At 38.3% G+C, this 21,717-nt stretch overlaps 1 protein-coding gene and 1 long non-coding RNA gene across 7 annotated transcripts in view; both read left to right on the top strand.

The window, feature by feature from the left end:
- TJP1 (tight junction protein 1) overlaps positions 1-21,717 on the top strand; it is a 164,477-nt gene that overhangs the window by 21,111 nt on the left and 121,649 nt on the right. The window lies entirely within an intron of this gene.
- Positions 17,037-20,028, top strand: LOC121075995. Its single transcript, XR_005823298.1, has 2 exons — positions 17,037-17,197; positions 19,850-20,028. It is a non-coding gene; the product is annotated as an uncharacterized LOC121075995 (long non-coding RNA).

Raw genomic sequence — 21,717 nt, forward strand, 5'->3', positions numbered from 1 at the left:
TGAATCAAGTACTTGCAAAGCAATAGCAATGCCGAGATACAAGCATCCAGAGATGGCCTGCGTTCATTTCTCCACTTCACAGCAATTCTTCTACTGTGTGTTCACAGGCAAGCTAGAATGAGTTCAGACACATGCCCAGGAATGCGATTCATTAATCCAAAAGTTTTACAGCCAGGACTTTGTAATCTCATATTTCAGCTATTAATCTTCTCTGAAGTATCCATTTCATGGATCCAGAACTGCTGCTGAATTTTGTAAGGGAATCCTGGGGCTTTAAGATGAGAACAAGAAGAAATACAATTTGGGGGGGGGCGGTGTTTAAAACAGCCAATGTTTTAGATCAAGTGCAAGACGAGAAAGATAACAGATGAGTCAGGAGGATTTGTTGGACTTAATCCCAAACACCTAAAATTCCCTGACAGGAGCTTCATTTCTCTTCTACCACTACAAACTTTTCCATTTAAGATAGTACTTAGACGGTGCTTGCTCTGTGTGGAGTACTCACAGAAGTGGTAATGCACAATCTGCAGTGTTATACATCTTCTGCTGAAGATGGATGTACTGGCACAGGCCGCAAAATTGCAATGTGCAAGGTAAGAGCAAAGCAGTAGAAGTAGCTCCCTGCCAGCAGAAGTCTTTTTTACAGACTTTTGATTCTGCTGGTAACCTGGGGTTTTCATTGTGGAGGTTGTATTCTTTTCAGACCATACCTTTAAAAAGGATCTTCGATACATTGCTGAAACTAACACACTATGCAGGTTTGGGATTAGACATTAGGTGTCCTTGACTAGATCATACTTCAAGACATCCAAAAAGATGATCTGCAATTATGTTTTGTCCCTTAAAAGAATTTTTCCTCAATCAGTGGTTGCAGTGGCTGTCATGTTACCATTTACACAGCTTGTCTTGTTTATTGGTTTCATCTTCAGCTTTTGTGGCCCTTATTGTTTGTGTTACCATAGTACTTAGACCACCCTGTTAGTATCAGAGTCCCGCTGTGCCAGATGTTCTACCGACACAGAGGGAAGATTCAGTTCTCTAAATCTCGAATATGTTAAAATGTGTTAAACACTACTGCAGATACATCAATTAAAATTATTAAGATACAGGTGGCTTATCACCATAGTGATAGTCTTGAGGCCCGTAACTTTATCTGAAACAAGGCACTGCATGTAAGCGTTTGCTTTTCTACCTCTTCACTTTCATGCAAACATCCTGAAATATTAAATATTCAGCAAATTGGGCTGGATTTATCCTGAAGTTTGTCCTGCTTTTTGCCAGGGCCTGTAGTTACTATGGTGTTAAAACATGGGCACCCATGCCTCTTCTGTGGCTATCTGATGAAAAGTGAGTATGAATGCTCAGAATCCCATCAATGGGGAAAACCTCGTATAAGAATAGTGGTTGTTTTTAGGACCCCTTTAGCACTTGGTCTACAAAGAAGAGCGTAATTATGTAAAATCACTGCAGTTGATTTGCATAACTTTTTTTTTTCATAAAGAATATGTTCTAAGCCTTTAAAACTAAGTGATCTCAGGAGGATGGTTCTTCTGCCAGCACCCAGATAGAGTACATACATAGCTCGGAGGTGATTACAAATAATCATATATGCCCTTTCCCTCTGAATTAAATGATTTGAGAGATTTTAGTAAAGGTTACAAACCAAATTCTGCTTAAAATTGACAGAAAGTAGGAAAAGAACATTTCTAACTGTACTATCTTCAGAAAACAAGAGAACTGTTTTTTGGGATCTATCAAGAATTACTTTCTGTAACAGACATCTTCAGAGGAAGGAGGATTTCCTTCCACAATTAAGGGCTGTTTATAAAAGTTACCCCTCTTCCTACAATGTTGTCACATTTTAATGTAGATGACGTGCCATATGATCTTCATGGAGTATCAGAAGCACAGAGTGATTTGGGATGGAAGGTACCTGCAGAGATCACGTAGTCCAACCTTCTGCTCAAAACAGGGGCAGCTTGGATGAGGCTGCTGAGAGCCTCTCCTGCTCATTTGTGCTTGTCTCTGAGAATGGAGGCTCCAGGGCTTTTCTGGGTGGCCTGTTCCAGTGTTTGACCACTGTCCAGGAGAGATTTTTTCCTTCTATCTGATTAGAAGTTTCTGGATTGTGATTTGTTCTTTCTTGCTTCTTCTTGTTCTGTCACTGTGCAGCTCCAAGAAGAGTCAGGCTCCATCTTTGCAGTCCCATTAGGTAGTCGAAGACAGTGCAAGGCTAGGATCTCCACGTAGCCTTTTTTTTTTCAAACGTAATTTTTTCACCCTACCCTAATGTGTTGAGCTCCAGTCCTCTAGTCATCTTGGTTGCTCTCCACTGGACTTGCTCTAGTTTTTCTTGTGCTAAGCAGCCCATGACTGGACCCAGCACACCCGGCGTGGTCTGACAAGTGCCAAACAGAAGGGCACGAGCAGTTCCTGGGCCGGCTGGCTACCCTTGCTAACGCAGCCTGGTGCCGGGCTGGCCGTCTTGGCCGTACTATGGGCGTCCTCCTGGCTCCCGTTCAGCTTGCAGCCTGCCCACCGGGACCCCGGCGTTCTGCTGCAGGGGTTGGCAGCTCTGCCTCTGGCCAGTTGCTGACTTTTGCAAGTTGCTATCTTCAGCATGCCCTGGCTTTCCACCTTAACTCTTTGGTAAGTGCTTCAAACTGAATGGTGGAAGCTTAAGTGTTGCGTTATTTCTGTGAGATGGCTTTGAAGTATTTTGTGGCAGCTGTTGTACAGAGTACACGTAGTAACAGTATGGGAGATCTAAAAATAAGATACATGTATTTAAATAATGTTCTTAAATAACCTAGTTATGACTTACTGTGGCCACCCTGCAGATTAATTAGTTCAGCTCTAATTGTATTGAGAAGGAAAAATAATCTTGGTCTTAGAGCATACATAAAAATGCTAAAATTAATACAGAAATCAAAAAGGCTTTTAACCAAGTGGCGGGCAGAATGCAATGAAATCCTCAGAACTCACAAAATCTTCCTCTTGGTTAACACAGTGCATTTTCAGTCATTTTAGACAAACACCAGTAGGGTGCACAGTTGGGCTGCACAGTGGGTTGGTGTTGCCATTTACAATAGTTCTAGTCCAGCCTCTTTGCTGTTTGTGGTGTGTTTGATGAAGTTCTGCTTCCTAGGGAAGGATTTTATTGGTCCCTTTCTTCTTAGGTGCGTGAACAGCTTTACATTTGGTTATAGTCTATACCAAAAGCTGAAATAAGAGGGGACATCATTAGACTTGAAATAGCCTGAAAGAAAACGAAACACCCAAACCGTATGCCTTCTAAAGTCACTTATGACTCACAGTTTTGACTGACTGAACTTGGCAGCATTTGTGGTATTTTGGGTATATTTGCAGAAACCCACAACAGTGCATTTTGTCATCTTTTATATTCAATAATTCAATACAAATTTTAGTCTTTTAAATTGTTTGAGTCCTTTTGAGATCTCTTCAGGAGCGAGAGTTAGCTTTGAGTTATTTGAAAAGAGTTATTAAATAGATTATGTAAACGTATGATCTCTTGTGCTGTTTTTTTTATCCTTTAATCAGGGGCAGAAGGCCTGGGAGTGGGGCCAGAAGCACGGAGTCGGCAGGGACTGTGCCTCCTATAGAAGAGGGAAGGGAATTTGGAGTCAAAACCTGGGCAGACGGGTATGAAGGGGAATAAGCCAGAAGCGGAGTGAGGAGAAGGGGCAGAGGCAGCGGGGAGTCAGGCATGCTGACAGGAGCCATTTGCCCAAACCAGACTGTACCTTCTGCACAGCTGGCGTCAACCTGCATGTGGTCTCCAAGCTGGAGTCACCTGCCCTTGTCCTGTCCTCAGAGACAGCGCTCTTCAGACTGTGCCCCATCTCCGTCCTGTGTCTGTCCCCTCACCAGCAGCTCCCCTGGGACAGGGCAGTGGTGCGCAGCCTGGCAGCTGCCACCCTCGGTGCTGGCGCTCAGAAGAGCCTGTCCCGAGCCTTCTGCAGACCCCTTGCACGGCTCCGGGCCCTTTAATGGCATGTTAAGGGGCTGCAAGAAGCTGAGGGTTTCACCTTGGTTTGAGTGAGGAATCATCGTCTAGATGATGCGGCTAGGACAAGTCAGCAGAAATAGCTGAATATGTGCAAAATTTTAAGTGTGTGGTGTGTGGGTGAATCAGCTGCAAAGCTTGGCAGGGTCCAGGAACCTGAACCCCAGTAAACTGGGTTTTTATTCAATTAGAGTAAATTACAGGAATTAAAGACCTGACGAAGGTTTTAGAGAAATTATACTGACACTCAAAGGCTCAACAACCATCTGAGTCCGCTTTCTACTGTTTGATTAAACTAAATAAAATGTATTTGAATATAAGGTAAGTTAGTCTTTAAAGAAAGTATTTAACAATTATATACTCATATTGTCTTAGGTCAAAGATACTTTACAAAATCAGGTGATGTCAATGTCATTTTTTAGAATATTAGAGTTCAGATAGTTCAGATAGTTCAAGATCTAAAGATCAGTGTTGAAAGAATATCAGAGATAAGGTAGTATTAAGCCCCTATACACTGCTTCCAGAGTTGTGTTGCTTTTCTCCAAAAATTGGGCACTGAAGTGTAGTTAAGGGGAAAAGCTGTTTGAATATTGGCAGAGCACTACCAGAAGTAATATTGCTGCAGTCATTTCAAGTGAAGAAACCTAAGGTGATCTGTCCTGGACCAGCCTCTTGATATGAAGGTACACATTTTAAACATAATGAACAATTTTATCCTTTTTGATACCTTTTTGATTTACATTGTAAATATGCTAGATGAATTTTCAGTAACTCATTACTTAATGACCCACAGGGATAGTTTCTGTGACTTACATTTGGCTTAGCTATGTTTGCTTTCTGTGATTTTCAATTTATACAATTAATCAAAATTATGAATTTACAAATCAGGTAAATATTACTATATTGTAATTAAGCCCTCTTGACTTTGCTTTTCTACCATTTTGAATATTTGAGTATTTTTTCTTCAAAAGGTATATAGGAAAATCCTGTAACCGCTTTTGTAGGTTCATTACCAGCTTACTGTCCTGCCAGGAATCACTAATGTCACAGTCGGAGGGATTGTGTCAAGTAGGTCACAGACATACCACATCCGCTGTTGCTTTCACAACTTCCCATCAAAGGCAGTTGAGACATAGCCAGTGACACTACAGTAATGGTGCATACTGGTTTATATGCTGAACATGTTCTTGTTTCTTTTCTCCCTCTATTTTTTTTTAATCATTCCACATTTCCAGACTAATCTTGTTGTACTTTTAAAGACATGAAAACTTAAGAACGTTTGACAATTCCAACACTGTGCAGCTTTGACAACTGGAATTAAGTGCCTAAATTAGCTTTTCGCAATTGGATGTGGGCTCAATTTAAATGTAATGTGCATGTATTGCTAAGTCAGTTTTAATGCAATGAAGAAATAAAATTTTAAGCAGGAAAAACAGCTAGAAAAATTGATGAGACAAACTATATTTTATCTGAGACCACCTGTAACTTTACAAACTTATCTGCCTGTGTAAAACAAGACAATATTAAATATACTATGCAGACTTCACAAATATAGCTTAGTGCTGAATCCTATTAGAAAGGTTTTTAAGACAATGCTTTTACCACAGAGGAATATCTCTATGTGTGACTGAAAAATCATTCCATTTGAAATAATCTACTCACAGGAAAGAAGAAACAAACAGAATTTGTTGGTATATAGTCAAGTATGGCTATAAAAAAGTAGGAATATTTCCATAGGGAAGCCTGCTGAAATTTTCTTAGTAAGCACCACTTGCTTTTCCTCTGTCATACTGCTGTATTTTCTCCCATTCTCCAAATCTTGCGCTAATTAACCTCCTACCTGCCTTTTCTCAATGCCAATTCTCATTGTCTCACACCATGTTCAGTGGTTGAATCCCCTTCCTTCTGTCTTATGCTGGCTGAAATCCATCTCTCTGCATGCTAAATATGTTAATTAATTTTCTCATACATGGGACTGATAAACTTTTTTTTATCACACATTTTGGTCATGTAGCTTCTTGCAGAATACATGTACTTTCGTGTATGTTCTTTAATAACACAGGAGAATTAACTTAAGAGGCCATAGCTCCAAATATATACCTCTCCATCTTCTTTAGAAGCTGAAAGCATCAGTCAACCAGAAATGCATCATGAAGCAGTCCACATTCAGTTGCATCTCTGCTTTCCCTGTCCATTTTGAATGCCTTCAGAATTTTCTCTTAGAAAACGCAGGAATGTAAAGGAGATTAGATTAGACCTTAAGCCAAAGTTTTACTACCCAGAACTGTTGGCAATGTTTGTGTATTCCTGAGATGCAAATATCTCATCTCCATTTATACTTTCTCAAATTTCTGCCCTGACAACTTCCTCTGGCACTGAGTTCCGTAGTTTAACAATATTTTAAAAACACTTTTTTTTTAAAATGATTTTTTGCAAGTTTAGATATCTCCTTCTGGTAATCTGAGACAAAAGATTTTTGTCTTTGTACCTTTGTACCCATTATGAGAACACACCAGTTTGTCCTGTTGTGGTCTTTTTTCTCTCTCCATAAAAGAGATTTTTCTATGCAAACTTGTGTCTTTCCTCTACAGCACCCCTGGTTCTGCAGTTCCCTTTTTTAGAAGGAATGACACATAAACATAGAATGCAGGTGAAGACACATTACTGATTCCTTGAGGAAATTATCATATTTTCAGTGTTATTTTCCATCCAGCTCCCTATATATCTTAACTTTGTGTTACCTTTTTATTTTTTTTGGCACAACAATCAGATGTTTTTACTGAAATTTCTACGGTTAAATCGATGGCCTCGAAGTGTGTTTGGAATTCTCCTTCTGAGTATATATATGTGTGTGTGTGTGTGTATGTTTTCATTACTTGGCATTTTTGGCATTAAGTTTTATTTGTCTTTATGTTACCCATTCAGCTTGATTGTTTGGGACTTCTGAATCTCTTCATGGTATTTTTGGTCATGACTTGTGTTAGTCATTTTATGTCAACTCCAGATATTTTTCATTTACTATTCACTATTCTTCTTAGGTCATCAATTAAAATATTAAAAACAAAAAAAAAGAGATTTAGTCAGAAGTAGTGTGGTGAAAATCATCCATTTATTTTTATTTTTCACTTTGTAGCCAGGTTTTACCGAACATGATAATTTTATATTGGGCCAAAAGGTTGCATCACATGTAAACAGTGAGTATTTACCAAGAGATCTAAAACATTGACATAGTGCCTCAGTGCAAGAAGGTACTTCTGTGAAAAACACAGGTTTCACAACAAGTTTTGAATTATCTTGAAGCATTTCATGTTTTAAAGGATTCCACTGCATATTTGTTCAATATGCTAAGGAAAGATATATTGCAATATTTTTTATTCATTAGCACCCAGCAAGCCTGCAGCCCTACAAATGCACTTTGCAAACATCCAGAACCAAAGTGAGCCATCTCACTGATTTTCTTTTAGTTGCTCTACCACCTGCTTCCTTGCCTCAAAAGAAAGGAAACTGCAAGTAATAATATAAATGCACAGTGAAGTAAAAGAAAGCATTAACTGAATGGAAATCCTTTAGTTCAATTTTGTCAATGCCTACTTCTAATCTTTGCTGCTTTTGTCTTTTTATTCCCATGTAGTGTTCAGACCTCATTAGTGCTATCTTTCTTTGCTTTTACTAGCTTTTCTTTAAATCCATTGATACTCTAAATGGGATTAGTCTTTCTTTCTGATGTCCAAGAATGAGAAGGGAATCCTTAGAAGTAGATTTTTATGATTTGAAAATCAGGATATTGCTCCCACTAATAAAAAATCTATTTTTTAAAAAATCATACCTCTCTCATGTGGGAATTGAGGTGTCTTTGTTAAGAAGATCTGGCACATGAGTTATTAAGCAGAGAAGCTTTTATACATCCTCCCTTTTTCCTCATTTTCCTTTGGAGTTTGCTTTTGTGGAGGGGTGTTGTCAGGCATTTGCAAAAGGGAATGCAGACAGGTAACTAGGGGTAAGTGTGGATTTTCACAGATTTCTTTGGGTACATCCCATCTGCAGGCACAACTCAGGACTTGTTAAGGTGCAGAGCACTGCCATTTGCTCAGTGGTTTTGGCAGGAAGAATGTGGTATATCCACAGCAAAGGTTCTCAATTAGTCCATAGGTTTACTGGTGCTTTCACAAGTACATTTAGCTTGAAACTTTTATTTATTCCCCATATATCTGTGATGCAATCATAAAAGTAATCAGAAGATGTTAAATTGTTGTTTTAAATGGTCGGGTTAAAGGAAATCCTTGAAACTGCTTACATTTTTTAAGGTACACGTTTTAAATGTGCCCATTGGCTTTGCTTACAGCATCTTTTTGCAACATGACAAGCAGCAGACAATTGGAAAGACCGGGAAAGACAACTCAATTTAGAAGCACAAAGCTGCTGACTTGCAGTTGCTCTTTACCAGCAGGGAAGGGTTTATCTCATTACTATTCCCTTGAGGTCTAAGCCCAGCCCACATGCATACCAGAATATTAAAATATGTAGAGAAACTGTTTCAAAACCCTTCTGAATCAATTTTTCTCTCATCCTAGCTGGCTTCATTTCTGTTTCTTGGCATCTGTTGGGTTCCCATTTAAACCTGTAATTCTTTCATTTGTGCTTGTTTAGGGAAAACCACAAAATCTGCTGACACAAAAGCATTTTTTTAGTCATATGAGTAAATCTTCTTTAATTGTCAAATTATGTTCCAGGTACATCATTCTTAGTGTCACTTCAAGGCTTAAATTCACACTGTATGCTGGAACACATCAGCATGTTGTATAGCATGGGTCATGACAAAACCTGCACACTGTCTTTGGAAAGATAATTTACAGTGTGTCTCTTATTCTGAAGTGTAAATCTTAGACTGTGTAAAACAAAACTGTCTAAAACTGTAAATGAAAGAAAACCAGAGACATAGAACTAGGGGATAAGGGTAATTTCTGCAGCAAATCTCCTTTTCTCCTTTTGAGTTGTCTAGTTTCAGAAAACAAAACATTTTCATTCCTCACATTGATTTTTGTTCGATGTTTAGGGGGGTAAAAATCCCTGTGATGTTTTGTGGAGAAGACAGAATTTGTAACAGCATATTGTGATGGGAATATTATAGCTACTTAGTGAATCTTTCCACACTGATACATATAATGAAAAGTGGTAACAATATAGTTTAAACATTTGAGTTTGTTATTCATATTTGTACAATACTCCGTGGACCCTGCAGAGGTCCCTTCCTGGTGCACTTAGAGAACTGAAAGGAGGAAGAGCTTTAAAAATAGTAGGATGGGAGCACAGCTGGGCTGGATGGTGACCAAACATCTCAGAAGCCCTTGGTGACTCACTGTCCCAGCTGTCCCAGCACTCTGATTCCCGAGCAGCCACTCTCCAGGACAGCCACATGGCTGACCCTGTGATATATCAGAGCTGACTTGAGCTGCTTCAGAGCTATATGTAGCTCAAGAGCCACACGTTGGTCCCTCTGGCATAGATTGTTCAAGTTTGTTATGTCTTATGGCTGTTGGAGACGCTATGTGGTGTGTTATCGCACTACATTATGCAGGTTTTACAAGGCAAGAACCATATCCCTGTGACAGTCCCTGTGTAGGAATTCGTAAGAGTACAAAGTCTAGATACTTCACATTTTTCAGAGTATCTTTTCATGTGTCACTTCCATTCTACAATGAAACTTGTTTTCTAAAGTTCAACTTCAGTTCTCAAGAGGCATTGAGCTTTTACTGACTGACACTGATTAACACAATGACTGACCTTCTGTCCAATTGGTTTCCAAACCAAATTTTTACTTGGAATTTAATTTTTTTTTTTTTGCTTCTGCTATGTGTAAGATGTTATAGCGGTAGTGTTTTTATTTTGTATCATATCACACCCTTCTTTTTTCACTATGACAGAATAATCAATGCAAAACTTTCCATGACTTTCTTGCTCCTTGTTCCTCCACTTAATGCTGTGATTACATTGCAGATGTACAGAAGACACAAGCACTGGGTACTTTTCTGACTGTGAATGTCATTTTTCTTACTGCCATCACAATTGCCTCATGTGCACTTTTTTCATTGATGCTGATTCTTACTGACCTTAATCCCTCTTCTGAAGAGAAATGCCTGTCGAACCTTGTAATACTGTCAAAAAGCATGAAGTTCAGAGAGCCATAGCCTAGTGATGGAAAAGTCCTGTTAGGTCATCTAGTCTGTCCCTTGCCAGCATGAGATTCTCCACAGGGATACTCTCGAATGTTTTGCCTCCTCAAGAAAGGTCTGTCGTTCTTCAGCTGGAAACCCAAAGACGTTCCATTGTCCATATAGACGTCCTGTTGCAAGATTTCTCCTCTGTTCGCTTAAATTCAGACCTGGAGAGCACTCAGGCGATAACTGAATGTAGATCCAGTACATCTACATGTGCCTGTGGCTGCGTGTATCATATGGCAGTGGTGTGTCATATCCAAAAGGCATGAACAAATACTGGCAAAATATCAGCAGATATTACCAGTGTCTGAAGGGACACATGACTGAGCAGACTAGCGTCCTACTTCTGCACTTGTAGGCAATTCTTGCCAAGAAGCTGGGTATCAGTGACTATTTATTAGCATAATAGTATGGCAGCCGTCTTGTCAAGTATGTCAGTATTATCTTGGGTAAAATTTTGAGCTTAACAAAACCGTATATTTCTTTCAGGTTGTCTTGCCTGCAGAGTAGCATGTAAAGCTGTAGGTCTTGCAATAAAAAGTTGCTTGTGGTAATAGAAGATCTTAACTAAACAGATATGGAGTGGTTTTACTTGAAAGCTTTATTGCTGACAGCAGACTCAAATGAATTATATACATATGTCTCGGAGTTTATTTAAAATAAATGCAATATATACCTATAAAAGTGGAGAGAATCTCGGTTCTTTTACCTAGTCCTGGAGTGTAAGTCTTTTAGTCTGCTGCAGACCATGGTGACTGGAGGGTTTGGAGCTTTTAATTTAGGAGAATTTTGTACATATAGTTTTAATGGTCTTATTTGAACTACTGAAGTGTTTCTCACGGAATAACCCCTGTTCTTTGGGGCTGTAAGGAGCATGCTGTCAGACCTCAGTGGCCAATTTCTAAGCTGTAGAGCCAGTCATTACATGTTCAGTTTGTAAACTGTCTGTTCTAACTCTATACTAGCCCATCTTGTTGCAAGCTGTAAGGACAGTGGCTGCCTTGGATTATTAAGCATGTAATTACTCATTCATATAACTGTTTTTTCCAATGTAGGCAAAAAGCCTTATAGGGATATCTACAGTACAATTTTTTTTCTGTGGTGGTTTGGTTTAGGTACTTAGCACAATACAGGAAAACTCATGCTTCAAAAGCTTAGAATTTATGATAGAATATATAAAGTGCCTTTTTTTTCAATATTTTTGTGTTATTAGATGTTCTAAAAGTGAAAATAAAAAGTTCATGAATGTAAGACATTGTTTAATTATGCTGAAGAGAATAACAATTATACCAGAGGGAAAAACAAACAGCTTTTAAACTTTTTTTTTTCCTCAAGTCATCTGAGAAGACCATGTCTACCTTGCTTTGTATCATCAAACTCATGTTTTGGTGGGAACTACCTCTTGTTACATCTTTCAGGACTGAATACTCTGACTTGCTGTGCACTTTTCAACATAGCTCATAAACAGATTCTAAACCAGTGATTCATACTAAAGATAATTATTTAACTCATTGTAAGGAAACACTGAACATTAGAGACAACTATTGAAAATATATCTGTTCATATATTTATAATGAAATCTATGTTTGCAGTTCTCATGAGTTATTGCATTTATTGAGATAAGTGGTGTGTCAATTCTCTGATTGTCTATATCACAGATTCTACCCCCAAAATCCCTAACAAAGCCAGTATTTGAAACTGAAATATAAAACTCCATAGGGGGAGAAGTATCATCTCATGCAGAGCTAAGAGCAGTAATGGGAGTAAGAGATGGTCTTGCAAATATAAACTGCTATCTCATAAGAAGTAACAAAATCTGCATAGAATTTTCTTAAAATGATAACTATATCCTTATCAGAATAAGAAAAAGAAAGATTAGATTAAGGAATATGCCTCAGTTTTGGTAGTTGTCGTTGTTATAGAAAAATTTTCTTTCTTCTACCAGCTATGATTTGAATTTGCTGTCCTCATGAATGTTGTAAAAATGGACAGGGTTTTGAAAACTCAAGTCCTTCATTTATTATGCGCTCTTAAAACTTTGAGAGCAAAGTAGTTATTTGAAACAAAAATGTCATGTAATTTATGAAGTTAATGGAAGGTAAAACTTTTGACATTCCTTAAATTTTAATCCCTCTGTTATGCATGTGATTTCATGTGATCTCTCGCCCTCTGAGAAACTGCTTCATTTTCTTGCATAACAGTTTGGCAGATCTCCATCTTTGCTGTGCTGAATAAAAGAGTAGTGTTTCTACCAGCTTAAGTTTGAGAATTTACAAGATGGAGAAGGAGCTCCAGGTTTAAAATCCAGTCCTTAAATAACCACTTTGTTAGAAGCCAAAGTTTTTTACTGCAGTCATGTTGATATTAATAAGTATGTTATAATTGAGTTATTTTTGTAGGAGATGAACTTTTCGAAGAAATGTTTGCAAAATATTTAGAAGCTGTTTCCATTCCTAAAATAATGAGCTGGTGCTATTTTCCCCTTCCTTTAGAGTCTACACTTATAATATTGATTTAATTATCTTATGTAGTTTTCAATTGGTAGTTTTTTTCTGGTCAGGACACTTTCCTAACTTTACCACTGTAAATGGGATAACAAACAGATACCTAGTGTCATGACAATTTTATGCTGTCATAGAGTTATAGATTTATTTTTACCCAAAGAAAGATAATGTTCATAGTTTATTATCTAACCTCTATTTCTACGTTTGTTTTTTTGTTTTCCTGCAGAGTTTAAATTTAGGACATGGCATTTCTGTGGGGAAAAATCTATATTTAAGACATAAAAATCTGGGTCTATCAATTTCAGTTCAAAATTTTCCTGTACAAAGAATTCCCAAAGAATGGCAAAAGCTTTGTGGTTTTTGTAGGCTCTGAAGGCTGCACAGACTGACTCCTGTCTGCCATGCGAGAGATCTGAGCTCAGTGTCCAGAGTGAAACTAAGCTACAAATTCACGGCCCGTAAATCACATCTAGGATGTTGCATTGAATTGTTGTTAGACTGTGATGTCTGACAATGCGTGTTGGAAATCATTTTAGTATCTAAAAGTACACATTTAGGCTAGGTACAGGAGGTAACATATCAATCACAGTTCTTATACGGTATCTATCTGTATATCAGTCAGTCACTTTATAGACAACACCAAGCTTAATGTGCTTGGTCTGGATCAGAGAACCAGACTAAGGCAAGAGGCCAGGATAAGGATGGTCCTGTCTGACCCATTATCTCTGAGCATCTCTGCACACACCAGGCATTTAATCCATGGAGGTGATAATTAACACAAAGAGGAGGGTTACAAGCATGTAATCCCAGAAAAAAGAGAGAAGTAGATGAAAATAAAGCCAGAGTGAATTCCACCAAGAAACAGAAAGTAATGATGGTATCTCAGAATGAGCATCAAGAGCAGAGCAAGGCACTTATCTAAATACTGTGTATATGGGTGCTTGTATCTATCTGGATATGTGTGTGTGCATGTGTGGAAACTGGCTGTCACATGGATTGGCTCAGAGTGCCAATGTAAAAACATTTATTTTACCAGTAAACAAATCAATAACAATCACTAAAGGTTTCATTAGATTAATAATTTACACTCATGTAATGGGATTGATTTAGTTATTGTGGATGCACTTGAAATTGTTTCAGCCGCACTTATACAGTTTTAATTTAATTTAATGAATTAATGGATGAATCTAATTCCTCAGAGTGTTATTTAAATTGATTTAAATATGTCTACGCTGAACTGGATATGAAAGTAGTTTAATTAATTTAGAACACTACAGTAACATAACTCACACGTACAGCCATAGCAGATATTTCTGTGTACTCAGAAGCGATGTAGTATCAATTCCAGGCACAGTACTGTTTCAAACTTTGAGCATGACCACAGGAACAGACAGATTCTTTCATTCTAAAGACATCCTACGCAAATCATTATCAGGTAGATTTCAAAATAATCAGAGACTCTGATATAGAAATATTGACCAAGATTTGAGTACTGCACAGATGACAGCAGTTGTTCCCTAAGGACTCAATCCACTCATCTGAAATGACTGTATCCACTGCTGATCTAGTAAGCTTAACCACCTACACAGGCTTTTTGCTGTCTATGAAGTAATCAACACACAATTCTTCCATTATTGCTGCATTAGCTGCAGAGTTGGAAATTTCATCTGCCTCTTAGCAATGGAAATTGTAATCTTGAGAAGAACAGATTTGTACTTCTAATTTACCACTTGATTCCTGTGTTCTGCTAGACTACCGTGGTAAGTGAGCAGTTCCTACAAAGAAATGGAGTAGAAATAAAAGCCAGTGAACTTTAGCACAAGAAGGCGAGGAGGAGTTTTGTCTCTGTAACTGGAAATGGACAGCGATGCCCGCTTGTTCTCACCACCCTGGAGTTAATAATAGCTCCACAGGTACATTGCAAATATAAGTGAATCTCATGGTGTCCCAAAGTTGGGTTTGGTTGATGCTGCTTGGTATTATGTCCCCCTTCTCTGAGGTGAGCTTGGATCATTTGCACCCTTCATTAGAGGGGCCTTTTTGATTCCTCAAGGGATTTTTCTGCATACTGCTTTCAAATGTGGTGTCAATTCAAGCAGCCCTTTGCCCCCTTCCCTCCCCTTGTCCTCACAATTTCTTCATTTATGCTCAACAAATTAATGCAACTCTGCTACTCTCTTCTGGAAATACAATAGCTATTCCTTGTTTAGGTGTGAAAGACTACCTAATACACACGTAAATAAAGCCAAGTCTCAGTATTTATATTCATAGAACTGTCTATTAATACCTATGTGAGTAGTGTTACTTTACTACAGCAAAAGGATGAGCTTCCTTGCAGTATTGTTGATGAACTGCTGGTATCCTTAGGATACCAAGGAAATGTTAGTTAAGTAACACTATCTAAACTTGCCGACAGAAAAGTGAAATACTGGTAGTAAGACTGGTCTTTTCAACCAAGACAATTTGCCGATGGCTACACAGAAAGTTTACAGATATGACAGAATGAGCCCTGATGGAAGAACATGCCATTGGGACCCACAAAGGCTCTAAACATTTTATGATATATGCCAACTCCATTTAGATTTTCTTTTGAAAAAAAAAAGGGAGGACAAGTGGATGCAGCAGGCTGATGGAGTGCTGGATTTGTACTTTATGTAAAAGAAGGGATTTTGTGATGGGTGTGTTTGAGGGCATTTACCGCCCACGTTCAAGAAATAGTTCTGACTGCATTCACATTTCGAAGATAAGCCAAAATTGTTCTCTGAGGAAAGGTACATGGCTGCAGACAATGAAGTAAAATTTAGGCTATGCGTGTGTCATATGTTTGTGAAACTACCGAACTAGAGAATGGAATTTTCAGAAGATTGAAATATTTTGTGTGCATTTCATTTTGTGTCCATTGAGTCAAAGAGTGTAATTTCCACTACATTTTTTCCCATGTAAAGTCACCGAGAAACAAGGTACAGCTAGTTTCAAAATGCATCCCTTTCAGATGAGCGTGGAGTGAGCTATAAGGTGTGAAGGGAGTAAACATCCTCTGGTGTTTGTTTTCAGCAGGGAAATAGAGCCAGTGGCAGAGATTCTTCTGCATAGGTGGGAGCTGGAGCTGATAGACTAGTGCTGAGTGAGCTCATCTACTTCTGTTTCTGCTTTTACTCTACTTTTGATTGTCGGACTTCTTACATTTATCACTAATGTACGTGAATTCAAAAATTAAAATTCTTGTCAAAAGGCAAGACGTCACTCTTAAAAGTACCTTACTTTGGATCTGTCGGTTGATGACTGAGTAGTGGGTGAATTTTTTCTAGGTCATTTTAGCACGAGGCAAAGATCTTGCTGATGTGTGATTGCTGATTACTTGCTGATTACTTTTTGACCTGTGACATTTTATCAGCTAGAAGATATCCTTCTTAATTTGACTGAAGTTGAGTATCCAAGAGGTACGAGACATTAATTGTGTATGTGGCACATTGAGGGAAAAGATTTTTAAAAAGGAAGAAGATAATCAAGGACTAAGAAAATGTTCTCTGACACGAGACAGTATGGAGAAACAGATTCTAAATTTAGATAGGTAATAAAATAATGCTTGCAGCAAATAACACTGAAACATCAAGAAGTGATTAAACAGACTGCAAAACAGAAAGAGCCACCTTTCAAAAGCAGCCCTGATCCTAGCTGCCTTACAGGGAGAATTGTTCCTGTAGAGCACATCCTCCTTGACAAGAACATCTACTGTGATGAAAATGGGATGCAAAAAGCGACTGGTCCCCCTCTGCCCGACACATAGATTGTTGCGTGTGTATATGTGTATCATTTACACATGCTATGTAGGTAGTGATACTAAGTGCCGCATGCTGGTCGGTGTGGTCAGTCCAGAAGTGCACAAAGAGGGGCCCTCTGCTCTTGGGCTGTAGACCGCTCTACCTGTGGCCCTTGTCTTTCAGGTGCCTGCTCAAGCCTCAGAAGCACGCTACGCTTTTACTCCATCTCCTATCCCTACGAGAAAAGGCAGGGACTAAAGCAAAAGAAAGCCTGGGAGAAAAAATGGTCTTCCTATATTGTAAATCTGACTTGTGTTGAGCAGTGCAAAAGTACCTGCTGAAAACATGCCAAGAAGTACTTCCTTGCAGCAAGTCCTTATCCATCTTAAATACACAAAAATGATTGAAATCCCATTTACAAACAACTATATTGAAGGCTCTCCTAAAGGAGAACCATTATGCAAACCAAGACATACCACACATTCCTGGCATTCTCCCTGTGTTAGTACTACCACCGTTGGTCACTGGGAGCTTTGGTAAGGAGTGAGAGGAGCTGGGCAAGGCTGTGTTTCAGTCAGCGATGTACTTCGTGCAAGACTTCGTATCAAGAAAGCTGCACGTCAAGAAATGTCTCCTAGAACAGTAGAATTGTTGTTACCAGCCTGCCAAAATGAGTCCTAGTAAGGCAAGGTAAACAAGTCCAGTGAAAGCAGAAAGATGACTTTTGCTTTCCTTTTATTATTCCCATAGGAAAGGGTGGAGTTGTGGGAATAATAGTCCGTGTTCCCTTTAACATTTAGAGACAAGGTGATCCCACTAGCAGAATAAATATCCTGTGTTCTGTTAATGTCCCACAGTTTGTATTTCAGCATGATTTCAGAAGTGGAAATTTTTAATTGAAATTTAAGTCATTGCAGGTATTTTTATGGTCTTTGTATAAGAGAATAAATAGCAGGGAGCTCAGTTACAAGAAGCGTGTCATAATCTTTAGTTTCCGAGTGAGATGCTTAATATGGTTTGAAGTTTTGAAACAGATTATAGAAGTAATGTTGTGCCTTAATTAATTACAGTTATGATCTCTAGACACTGTGGTAGAAGTAAATAAGGTTTAGGTGACAGCTGTGGAATATGAAGGACTTGTCCACTGCTTTATTTAGCTGACACCTAAGACTGTCTTTTAGGATTAGCAGTTTCCCATAATGCTGCACATTTTTTGCTTTGATTTGCATTGCAATTGGCTGCGGATAGTTTTGTACCATAGGGCCCACTGGCATATGCTACATTTCTTCTGCCTGCCAGGGAGATCCTGTCAGTACCGGTGATGCAGATGTTTGAAATATCAGTGTTTAAATCAAATTCAAAAATGTAAAAAATGGAAGGGGGCAAATTAACTGCCATAAATTTCAGTACAACTCTGAGAGTGTTGGAAGGGAGTTTGTTCCGCTCTCAGTAAGAGCGACCTGGTGATATAGTCACAGTTGCACAGGTCAGTGGGGAAAGCCTGCTGTGCTATTAATGGCCTTTTTCCTGTGGTCCCCTCAAAGTAGGTCTGTATCTTAGAACAGGACAAGCAAAATCTTTTACTGATGTTTGCTTTTTGTTCCTTTAGTTATTTGATTCTCCTGGGTTGAAGCCCCGTTTCAGTTTGCAGACACCTCCCACTGATGTTCTGTAGTCACACAAAAGAAGAGAGTTTTTAGAAAGGCACTGGCTGCTCACACAGTGATGCTCTAGCATAAAGCTTTATGCTTTCCAGTCTTACATAGAAAGCATAATATAAATTCCTGTCATATAAACCATAGAAAGTTATATATGCTAGGTTAACATTTTTAGCTTTCTCTAAATTCGTATGCCTTTCTTTCAGTATGCTTTCAAATGTTAAATATAGGAGAGAGGCTTTGTACCCCTCATTTGATTTTTGGGAACCAATTTTTACGTTATTTGTTTGTTTCTGAGAAGACTACAAAGGAAAATGTGAGAACAGTCTTATGGTGCACTGCAGCTAGCTGGAAGAAAAATTAGCTAGTATCTGCAGCACTCTCTCGGTTCATTTTTTTCTATGATATATCTTTCAGATGATTGCTCCTCTTGTAGAATTACTCTGTAGTTTTCATTAAGGAATAATAAGAAATAACACCATTCTGTTCACATAGTGGCTTCCTTGCTGAACAGTCTCGGCATTTGGAGCCTTGCCAGTTGTTTGGCCACTGGAGAAAGAAGTCATGATCTGGACTGTAGCATACTTTTTGAAGGTGACTTCAGTACCTACTAGTCAGTCATCTTTATTTTGTACAAATATAACCACAGATGGTAAATATATAATCTCCTTCAGCCCAAGTATCAGTAACCCAGGAAAAACTCCATCAAAATCAACATAGATACAGAATCTGAGAAAGCAAGCTCCCTTTTTTGTATGAAGCCAACTTGCCTCATCAATAGCAAAGTCTTCAGAGACTGAAAAGTAGCTGTACATTAAGGAAAACACTAATGAAACTGAGTGTTATGGTGCCATCTAGCAATTCCCAGCTTAGCCATGTTTACTCTTATTTGCATGGGTAGCATTGAGAGACCTCAGCTGGTGGTAGGGTCTAATTGTGTTAAGGGCTCTAATTGTATGTATATGTAGTAAGAGGTCCTGCCTTGAAGAGTTTACACTGTTAAATATAAAAGACAAGGAACGGAAGGGAACATATAAACAGTTGTTCTCCAGGGCAGTGAGAAAGGTAGGAGTGGCAACCGTCTTCTGACCTCCAGGCCAGTGGTCTGTACACTAAATGACGAATTCTCAGGAAAAAAGTTTAAAGAGTAATTTTTTTTTTTTTTTGAGAGGGGAAATACACAAAAATCGAAAATGTTCCTAGCCCTTTATTTTAGACAGATTGACGTAGAATGTCTCTGGCCTTCCAGATGCACCTCCTAGACTTAACTCCTGACGATTTATGTGTGCGCTATGGAATATACATTAACAACAAAAAAGCAGTTATGGACCTCAAGTCCTTCAAAAAAATAATCAAAGAATCGTCAAGGCAAGCGAACTTAGCAATTTTTGAGCTAACAGGCCTAATTAGTGCTCAGTTTGATAATGTGATATGGTTGCTTGAAAATGTTAATGGAATGTAAGTAAGGTTTTCATAGGTTTAGGAACATCATGTACTTATACAACAGCACCAGAAACACTTTATGCTACATAGGACACAGAGATGTTAGGCTTTCTGCCATTTTTAAAGGATGATAAATAGAAATTTTCTACCAGAGAATGTGAAAGTCTTGAAAATCTGATGATACATTGGATTGAAATATTTTGAAATACATTGTTAACATAAATTATCATTTCTTACTCAGAAACTGGAATGACCATCGTCTTTTAAATACATGCCAGAGCAGACAGTGTTTGGATTGAGGTTTGATGGAACATTAGAAAAATCCTCCAGATGGCAGAATAACTATTTGAATGTATGTACAGTAGATGGGGATATAGTTTTATCCCTCACTAATAAACATTCCTATTTTGGGATACAGCTGATGCAGTAGCTCTTTGATTTTTATTTGAAAGCAATTTTGTTATGAGCCCGAGGGAATTACACTGTTTGAGTAATATTTGCTTGTTATGTTTGGGTGCTGGCTTACCTTTTTTCTATTCTTAAATAACTAAAATTCAGAATCAAAATTATTTGGATGTGTAGTGGCTCGGAAGATGTAATTAACAGTACAAAGAAGATGGATATATTAGGAGTCTGTGGGATGCTTCCAGGGTCACATTTCACATTCTATTTGTTACAGCGTGGCAACATTGGAAGGAAAGCTTCAAAATTAAATAAACCATGTAACAAATGCTGTTTTGACATTTATCTATTACTTAGTGCACAGTGATTGCAAAAAAGAAATAACTCTGCTATCCCCTCAGAGATCTCGCTTGCTTAATACCCACTTGATGAATTTTCTGTAGAATCATAACTTTGAGACAGAATTCCATCTTCATGTATTTGGATTTTTCCTGCACCTAGCACCTATCTCGGCTTCTTCAGGACACATCTCTGCAGAATGCATATTCTCTCTGTATTGTCAGGATTTCTCATTCATTATCTTGTAATATAGACTTAAATTTAAATAGTGGAGGTTATATCAAGAAATTATTAAATATATTTGAAGTTTCTTCCATTTAATTTTTGCTGCTGGAAACAGCAGAAAAAATGAGAATTTTGTAACTCCCCAGGTCCTTACAGATGATCAGCAAATGTGCTGCAGATAAGTGGTAGTCCATGCACAGCAGAATGAGAGCATTGTTGCCACTTAGGCAACCATAAAATGCATACTCCTTAATTTGGGGAGAGGCAGCAGATACATGGTTGCATCCCTCTGCTATTGTTTCTCAGCCCTGCATGACGGTAAATGATTTCTAAAGCAGCATTTTGATAAATAAACTATGAAATACTCTTGAAAGGCGCTTGTTCAGAGTTCTCCCTTGTTTAAGTACAGGAGTTGCTCTGAGAGACATTTTGACACATCTGGATGCACAGCATGTTAGCTGAAGGCAAACAGACATTGCAGTGATAAGGGACAGCTGGGCCCTGCTGGCTCAGCACACTGGGGGCTTGCACGAAAATGCTGACACTGCATCATGACCACAGTTCCCAGGTGATCACTCCATTGCCTGTGACATTAGAAATCAGCAGAAAGTTGGCTGAGAAGTCATTCATGCAAATGCAGAGAGAGAGAAAGCAAAAGAGAAACCGCAGTTGGCTGTCGGGAGAGGAGGCAAATTGCTAAGTTTCTCCATTACAGGAGTTTTAGCTAGTTCATTCATCAAATAAAGGTAGAGGTAAATTCAGAGTGAGTTGTATGTCTGAACAAGCACTATACCCAAACATCAAGAAATACCAAAAAACTACTTTAACAATTCCAAAGGAAAGTTCTAAATTGCAGTTCTCTTTTGAGAAAAATAAGGGTCTGGCAAAGGAAGGCTATTAATTTAAATGTTTACTACAGAGAGGTGCTACCATAATGGTTAAAAAGGTATTGATTTTTATTACCCTATGTAGTAAGGGTAATAAGATAAAGGGTAGTAAGATAAGGTAGTAAGATTATGTAGTAAGATAAAAATTTACAGTATAGAATATCTCAGAATTAAAATTAGAACTCAAATAGTAAATAGTTAAAAATTTTAAACTCGATGAGAATGTACTTTTTCTTTTCAAAGTGTTTGCTTTTAG

This window comes from Cygnus olor, chromosome 11 (genome assembly GCF_009769625.2).
Source record: "Cygnus olor isolate bCygOlo1 chromosome 11, bCygOlo1.pri.v2, whole genome shotgun sequence".
In the NCBI taxonomy this organism is placed as follows: Eukaryota; Metazoa; Chordata; class Aves; order Anseriformes; family Anatidae; genus Cygnus; species Cygnus olor.